Here is an 8,664-nt window from a genome sequence, read left to right as displayed (position 1 = left end):
GGATTGAATACAACAGTCACCATGCGCACTTTCCTCCATGGGAGTAATGTCTCTAACAGTCTACGTTTTGATGGTTCCCTGGAAGACCAGTAGTAGTTTCCGATGCACATCTGGTGGCACTCTGTAATCTGTGGACTATCAGACTGTTGATGAAACACATAATTTTGCATGGAGATTGAATACAACAGTCACCATGCGCACTTTCCTCCATGGGAGTAATGTCTCAAACAGTCTACGTTTTGATCGTTCCCTGGAAGACCAGTAGTAGTTTCCGATGCACATCTGGAGGCATTCTGTAATCTGTGGAGTATCAGAGTGTTGATGAAACACAGAAATTGCATCGAGATTGAATACAACAGTCACCATGCGCACTTTCCTCCATGGGAGTAATGTCTCAAACAGTATACGCTTTGATCGTTCCCTGGAAGACCAGTTGTAGTTTCCAACGCATATCTGGACACTTTCTGTACTCTGTGGACTATCAGACTGTTGATGAAACACAGAAATTGCATCGGGATTGAATACAACAGTCACCATGCGCACTTTCCTCATTGGGAGTAATGTCTCTAACAGTCTACGCTTTAATCGTTCCCAGGAAGACCAGTAGTAGTTACCGATGCACTTCTGGTGGCATTCTGTAATCTGTGGACCTTCAAAGTGTTGATGAAACACAGTAATTGCATCGGGATTGAATACAACAGTCACCATCCGCACTTTCCTCCATGTTAGTAATGTCTCAAACAGTCTACGCATTGATCGTTCATTGGAACACCAGTGTATGTTTCCGATGCACATCTGGATGTATTCTGTAATCTGTGGACTATCAGAGTGTTGATGAAACACAGAAATGGCATCGGGATTGAATGCAATAGTCATCATTCGCACTTTCCTTCATGGGAGTATTGTCTCAAGCAGTCTACGCTTTGATCGTTCCCTGGAAGACCAGTTGTAGTTTCCGATGCATATCTGGTCACTTTCTGTACTCTGTGGACTATCAGACTGTTGATGAAACACAGAAATTGCATCGGGATTGAATACAACAGTCACCATGCTGACTTTCCTCCATGGGAGTAATGCCTCAAGCAGTCTACACTTCGATCGTTCCTGGAATATCAGTAGTAGTTACCGATGCACTTCTGGTGGCATTCTGTAATATGTGGACCTTCAAAGTGTTGATGAAACACAGAAATTGCATCGGGATTGATTACAACAGTCACCATCCGCACCTTCCTCCATGGGATTAATGTCTCAAACAGTCTACGCTTTGATCGTTCCCTGGAACACCAGTGTTAGTTTCCGATGCACATCTGGATGTATTCTGTAATCTGTGGACTATCAGACTGTTGATGAAACACAGAAATTGCATCGGGATTGAATACAACTGTCACCATGCGCACTTTCCTCCATGGGAGTAATGCCCCAAGCAGTCTACGCTTTGATCGTTCCTGGAAGACCAATAGTAGTTACCGATGCACTTCTGGTGGCATTCTGTAATATGTGGACCTTCAAAGTGTTGATGAAACACAGAAATTGCATCGGGATTGATTACAACAGTCACCATGCGCACTTTCCTCCATGGGAGTAATGTCTCTAACAGTCTACGCTTTGATCGTTCCCTGGAAGACCAGTAGTAGTTTCCAATGCACATCTGGTGGCACTCTGTAATCTGTGGACTATCAGACTGTTGATGAAACACAGATATTGCATCGAGGCAGGCAGCGAAAGGCGTCCCCGGAAGCTGACCAGAAAGCCTCCCCGGTGCGTCTGACAAACCGGTTTCAGGCACTGTCTCTGGCTGAGCCAGATGCAGCTGCCTGCCCGGTTTCAGAGGACCATTCTCAGCCTTCAAGGTCCGGGCAATCGCAGAGGTTGGGCTTACTGGTAGTTGGGAGCTCCAATGTTAGGCGCGTAATGGGGCCCCTTAGGGATATGGCGGCTAAGGAGGGGAAGAAATCCAGTGTGCACTCCGTGTGCATTCCGGGAGGAGTCATTCCTCATGTGGAAAGGGTCCTTCCGGATGCCATGAAGAGCACAGGGTGCAGCCAGCTGCAGGTGGTGGCACATGTCGGCACTAATGACGAGTGTCGCTTTGGATCTGAGGAAATTCTCTCTGGATTCCAGCGGCTATCTGATTTGGTGAAGGCTGCCGGTCTTGCTTACGAGATGAAGGCAGAGCTCACCATCTGCAGCATCGTTGACAGAACCGACTGCGGACCTTTGGTGCAGAGCCGGGTGGAGGGTCTGAATCAGAGGCTCAGACGGTTTTGCGACCGTATTGGCTGCAGATTCCTTGACTTGCGCCATAGGGTGGTGGGGTTTCGGGTTCCGCTGAATAGGTCAGGAGTTCACTACACTCAGCTGGCGGCTACACGAGTAGCGGAGGCTGTGTGGCGTGGACTGGGCGGTTTTTTAGGTTAGAAGGCCTCGGGAAAGTGCGGGATGGGCTGCAATGTCAAAGGGTGCTTGGCAATTACAGGACGTGCTTGGATCAAGGAACAGTCGGAATTATAGTTGTAAACTGTTGTAGTTGCGCTGGAAAAGTCCCTGAGCTTCAAGCGCTAATAGAAACACAGAAGCTGATATCGTTATAGGTACAGAAAGCTGGCTAAAGCCTGAAATAAGTTCTGCAGAAATTTTTACGAAGTCTCAGACGGTGTTCAGGAAAGATAGATTAGGCAGAATTGGTGGTGGAGTGTTGGTGTCTGTCAGTAGTGGTTTATCTTGTAGTGAAGTCGAAGTAGATACTCTGTGCGAATTGGTGTGGGTGGAGGTTATACTTAACAGCCGAATTAAGTTAATAATTGGCTCCTTCTACCGACCCCCAGACTCCGATGATACAGTTGCGGAACAGTTCAGAGAAAGTTTGAGTCTCGTAACAAATAAATACCCCACTCATACGGTTATAGTTGGTGGGGACTTCAACCTACCCTCGGTATGTTGGCAAAAATACTTGTTCAAAACCGGTGGTAGGCACAAAACGTCTTCCGAGATTGTCCTAAATGCATTCTCCGAAAATTATTTAGAACAGTTAGTCCACGAACCCACGCGAATTGTAAATGGTTGCGAAAACACACTTGACCTCTTGGCCACAAACAATCCAGAGCTGATAGAGAGCATCATGACTGATACAGGGATTAGTGATCACAAGGTCATTGTAGCTAGGCTCAATACCATTTCTTCCAAATCCATCAGAAACAAACGCAAAATAATTTTATTTAAAAAAGCGGATAAAGTACCACTAGAAGCCTTCCTAAATGACAATTTCCATTCCTTCCGAACTGACTATGCGAATGTAGACGAGATGTGGCTCAAATTCAAAGATATAGTAGCAACAGCAATTGAGATATTCGTACCTCATAAATTGGTAAGAGATGGAACGGATCCCCCATGGTACACAAAAAAGGTCCGAACGCTGTTGCAGAGGCAACGGAAAAAGCATGCGAAGTTCAGAAGAACGCGAAATCCTGAAGATGGGCTAAAATTAACAGACGCGCGAAATTTGGCACGTACTTCGATGCGAGATGCCTTTAATAGGTTCCACAACGAAACATTGTCTCGAAATTTGGTAGAAAATCCAAAGAAATTCTGGTCGTATGTAAAGTACACAAGCGGCAAGACGCAGTCAATACCTTCGCTGCGCAGTGCCGATGGTACTGTTATCGACGACTGTGCCGCTAAAGCGGAGTTATTGAACGCAGTTTTCCGAAATTCCTTCACCAGGGAAGACGAATGGAATATTCCAGAGTTTGAAACACGAACATCTGCTAGCATGAGTTTCTTAGAAGTAGATACCTTAGGGGTTGCGAAGCAACTCAAATCGCTTGATACGGGCAAGTCTTCAGGTCCAGATTGTATACCGATTAGGTTCCTTTCAGATTACGCTGATACTATAGCTGCCTACTTAGCACTCATATACAACCGCTCGCTCACCGATAGATCTGTACCTACAGATTGGAAAATTGCGCAGGTCGCACCAGTGTTCAAGAAGGGTAGTAGGAGTAATCCATTTAACTACAGACCTATATCATTGACGTCGGTTTGCAGTAGGGTTTTGGAGCATATACTGTATTCAAACATTATAAATCACCTCGAAGGGAACGATCTATTGACACGTAATCAGCATGGCTTCAGAAAACATCGCTCTTGTGCAACGCAGCTAGCTCTTTATTCGCACGAAGTAATGGCCGCTATCGACAGGGGATCTCAAGTTGATTCCGTATTTCTAGATTTCCGGAAAGCTTTTGACACCGTTCCTCACAAGCGACTTCTAATCAAGCTGCGGAGCTATGGGGTATCGTCTCAGTTGTGCGACTGGATTCGTGATTTCCTGTCAGGAAGGTCGCAGTTCGTAGTAATAGACGGCAAATCATCGAGGAAAACTGAAGTGATATCAGGTGTTCCCCAGGGAAGCGTCCTGGGACCTCTACTGTTCCTGATCTATATAAATGACCTGGGTAACAATCTGAGCAGTTCTCTTAGACTGTTCGCAGATGATGCTGTAATTTACCGTCTAGTAAGGTCATCCGAAGACCAGTATCAGCTGCAAAGCGATTTAGAAAAGATTGCTGTATGGTGTGTCAGGTGGCAGTTGACGCTAAATAACGAAAAGTGTGAGATGATCCACATGAGTTCGAAAAGAAATCCGTTGGAATTCGATTACTCGATAAATAGTACAATTCTCAAGGCTGTCAATTCAACTAAGTACCTGGGTGTTAAAATTACAAACAACTTCAGTTGGAAGGACCACATAGATAATATTGTCGGGAAGGCGAGCCAAAGGTTGCGTTTCATTGGCAGGACACTTAGAAGATGCAACAAGTCCACTAAAGAGACAGCTTACACTACACTCGTTCGTCCTCTGTTAGAATATTGCTGCGCGGTGTGGGATCCTTACCAGGTGGGATTGACGGAGGACATCGAGAGGGTGCAAAGAAGGGCAGATCGTTTTGTATTATCGCGTTATAGGGGAGAGAGTGTGGCAGATATGATACACGAGTTGGGATGGAAGTCATTACAGCATAGACGTTTTTCGTCGCGGCGAGACCTTTTTACGAAATTTCAGTCACCAACTTTCTCTTCCGAATGCGAAAATATTTTGTTGAGCCCAACCTACATAGGTAGGAATGATCATCAAAATAAAATAAGAGAAATCAGAGCTCGAACAGAAAGGTTTAGGTGTTCGTTTTTCCCGCTCGCTGTTCGGGAGTGGAATAGTAGAGAGATAGTATGATTGTGGTTCGATGAACCCTCTGCCAAGCACTTACATGTGAATTGCAGAGTAGTCATGTAGATGTAGATGTAGATGTAGATTGAATACAACAGTCACCATGCGCACTTTCCTCCATGGGAGTAATGCCTCAAGCAGTCTACGGTTTGATCGTTCCCTGGAAGACCCATAGTAGTTTCCGATGCACATATGGAGGCATTCTGTAATCTGTGGAGTATCAGAGTGTTGATGAAACACAGAAATGGCATCGGGATTGAATGCAATAGTCACCATTCGCACTTTTCTTCATGGGAGTATTGTCTCAAGCAGTCTACGCTTTGATCGTTCCATGGAAGACCAGTAGTAGTTTCCAATGCACATCTGGTGGCACTCTGTAATCTGTGGACTATCAGACTGTTGATGAAACACAGATATTGCATCGAGATTTAATACAACAGTCACCATGCGCACTTTCCTCCATGGGAGTAATGTCTCAAACAGTCTACGCTTTGATCGTTCCCTGGAAGACCAGTAGTAGTTTCCGACGCACATCTGGAGGCATTCTGTAATCTGTGGAGAATCAGAGTGTTGAAGAAACTCAGAAATTGCTTAAGGATTGAATTCAACAGTCACCATGCGCACCTTCCTCCATGGGATTTGTGTCTCAAACAGTCTACGCTTTGATCGTTACCTGGAAGACCAGTAGTAGTTTCCGATGCACATCTGGAGGCTTACTGTAATCTTTGGACTATCAGACTGTTGATGAAACACAGAAATTGCATCGGGATTGAATACAACAGTCACCATGCGCACTTTCCTACATGGGAGTAATGCCTCAAGCAGTCTACGCTTTGATCGTTCCTGGAAGACCAGTAGAAGTTACCGATGCTCTTCTTTTGGAATTCTGTAATATGTTTACCTTCAAAGTGTTAATGAAACACAGAAATTGCATCGGGATTGATTACAACAGTCACCATCCGCACCTTCCTCCATGGGATTAATGTCTCAAACAGTCTACGCTTTGATCGTTCCCTGGAACACCAGTGTTAGTTTCCGATGCACATCTGGATGTATTCTGTAATCTGTGGACTATCAGAGTGTTGATGAAACACAGAAATTGCATCGGGATTGAATACAACAGTCACCATGCGCACTTTCCTCCATGGGAGTAATGTCTCTAACAGTCTACGCTTTGATCGTTCCCTGGAAGACCAGTAGTAGTTTCCAATGGACATCTGGTGGCACTCTGTAATCTGTGGACTATCAGACTGTTGATGAAACACAGATATTGCATCGAGATTGAATACAACAGTCACCATGCGCACTTTCCTCCATGGGAGTAATGTCTCAAACAGTCTACGATTTGATCGTTCCCTGGAAGACCCGTAGTAGTTTCCGATGCACATATGGAGGCATTCTGTAATCTGTGGAGAGTCAGAGTGTTGATGAAACACAGAAATGGCATCGGGATTGAATGTAATAGTCACCATTCGCACTTTCCTTCATGGGAGTAATGTCTCAAGCAGTCTACGCTTTGATCGTTCCCTGGAAGACCAGTTGTAGTTTCCGATGCATATCTGGACACTTTCTGTACTCTGTGGACTATCAGACTGTTGATGAAACACAGAAATTGCATCGGGATTGAATACAACAGTCACCATGCGCACTTTCCTCCATGGGAGTAATGCCTCAAGCAGTCTACGCTTCGATCGTTCCTGGAAGACCAGTAGTAGTCACCGATGCACTTCTGGTGGCATTCTGTAATATGTGGACCTTCAAAGTGTTGATGAAACACAGAAATTGCATCGGGATTGATTACAACAGTCACCATCCGCACCTTCCTCCATGGGATTAATGTCTCAAACAGTCTACGCTTTGATCGTTCCCTGGAACACCAGTGTTAGTTTCCGATGCACATCTGGATGTATTCTGTAATCTGTGGACTCTCAGAATGTTGATGAAACACAGAAATTGCATCGGGATTGAATACAACAGTCACCATGCGCACTTTCCTCCATGGGAGTAATGCCTCAAGCAGTCTACGCTTTGATCGTTCCTGGAAGACCAGTAGTAGTTACCGATGCACTTCTGGTGGCATTCTGTAATATGTGGACCTTCAAAGTGTTGATGAAACACAGAAATTGCATCGATATTGATTACAACAGTCACCATGCGCACTTTCCTCGATGGGAGTAATGTCTCTAACAGTCTACGCTTTGATCGTTCCCTGGAAGACCAGTAGTAGTTTCCAATGCACATCTGGTGCCACTCTGTAATCTGTGGACTATCAGACTGTTGATGAAACACAGATATTGCATCGAGATTGAATACAACAGTCACCATGCGCACCTTCCTCCATGGGATTTATGTCTCAAACAGTCTACGCTTTGATCGTTACCTGGAAGACCAGTAGTAGTTTCCGATGCAAATCTGGAGGCTTACTGTAATCTTTGGACTATCAGAATGTTGATGAAACACAGAAAATGCATCGGGATTGAATACAACAGTCACCATGCGCACTTTCCTACATGGGAGTAATGCCTCAAGCAGTCTACGCTTTGATCGTTCCTGGAAGACCAGTAGTAGTTACCGATGCACTACTGGTGGCATTCTGTAATATGTGGACCTTCAAAGTGTTGATGAAACATAGATATTGCATCGGGATTGATTACAACAGTCACCATCCGCACCTTCCTCCATGGGATTAATGTCTCAAACAGTCTACGCTTTGATCGTTCCCTGGAACACCAGTATTAGTTTCCGATGCACATCTGGATGTATTCTGTAATCTGTGGACTATCAGTGTGTTGATGAAACACAGAAATTGCATCGAGATTGAATACAACAGTCACCAAGCGCACTTTCCTCCATGGGAGTAATGTCTCAAACAGTCTACGCTTTGATCGTTCCCTGGAAGACCCGTAGTAGTTTCCGATGCACATATGGAGGCATTCTGTAATCTGTGGAGTATCAGAGTGTTGATGAAACACAGAAATGGCATCGGGATTGAATGCAATAGTCACCATTCGCACTTTCCTTCATGGGAGTAATGTCTCAAGCAGAATACGCTTTTATCGCTCCTGGAAGACCAGTAGTAGTTACCGATGCACTTCTGGTGGCATTCTGTAATCTGTGGACCTTCAAAGTGTTGATGAAACACAGTAATTGCATCGGGATTGAATACAACAGTCACCATTCGCACTTTCCTCCATGTTAGTAATGTCTCAAACAGTCTACGCATTGATCGTTCATTGGAACACCAGTGTATGTTTCCGATGCACATCTGGATGTATTCTGTAATCTGTGGACTATCAGAGTGTTGATGAAACACAGAAATTGCACCGAGATAGAATACAACAGTCACCATGCGCACTTTCCTGCATGGAAGTAATGTCTCAAACAGTCTACGCTTTGATCGTTCCCTGGAAGACCAGTAGTAGTTTCCGACGCACATCTGG

The sequence above is a fragment of the Schistocerca gregaria genome, unplaced genomic scaffold (genome assembly GCF_023897955.1).
Source record: "Schistocerca gregaria isolate iqSchGreg1 unplaced genomic scaffold, iqSchGreg1.2 ptg000073l, whole genome shotgun sequence".
In the NCBI taxonomy this organism is placed as follows: domain Eukaryota; kingdom Metazoa; phylum Arthropoda; class Insecta; order Orthoptera; family Acrididae; genus Schistocerca; species Schistocerca gregaria.
This window is presented reverse-complemented; position numbering follows the sequence as displayed.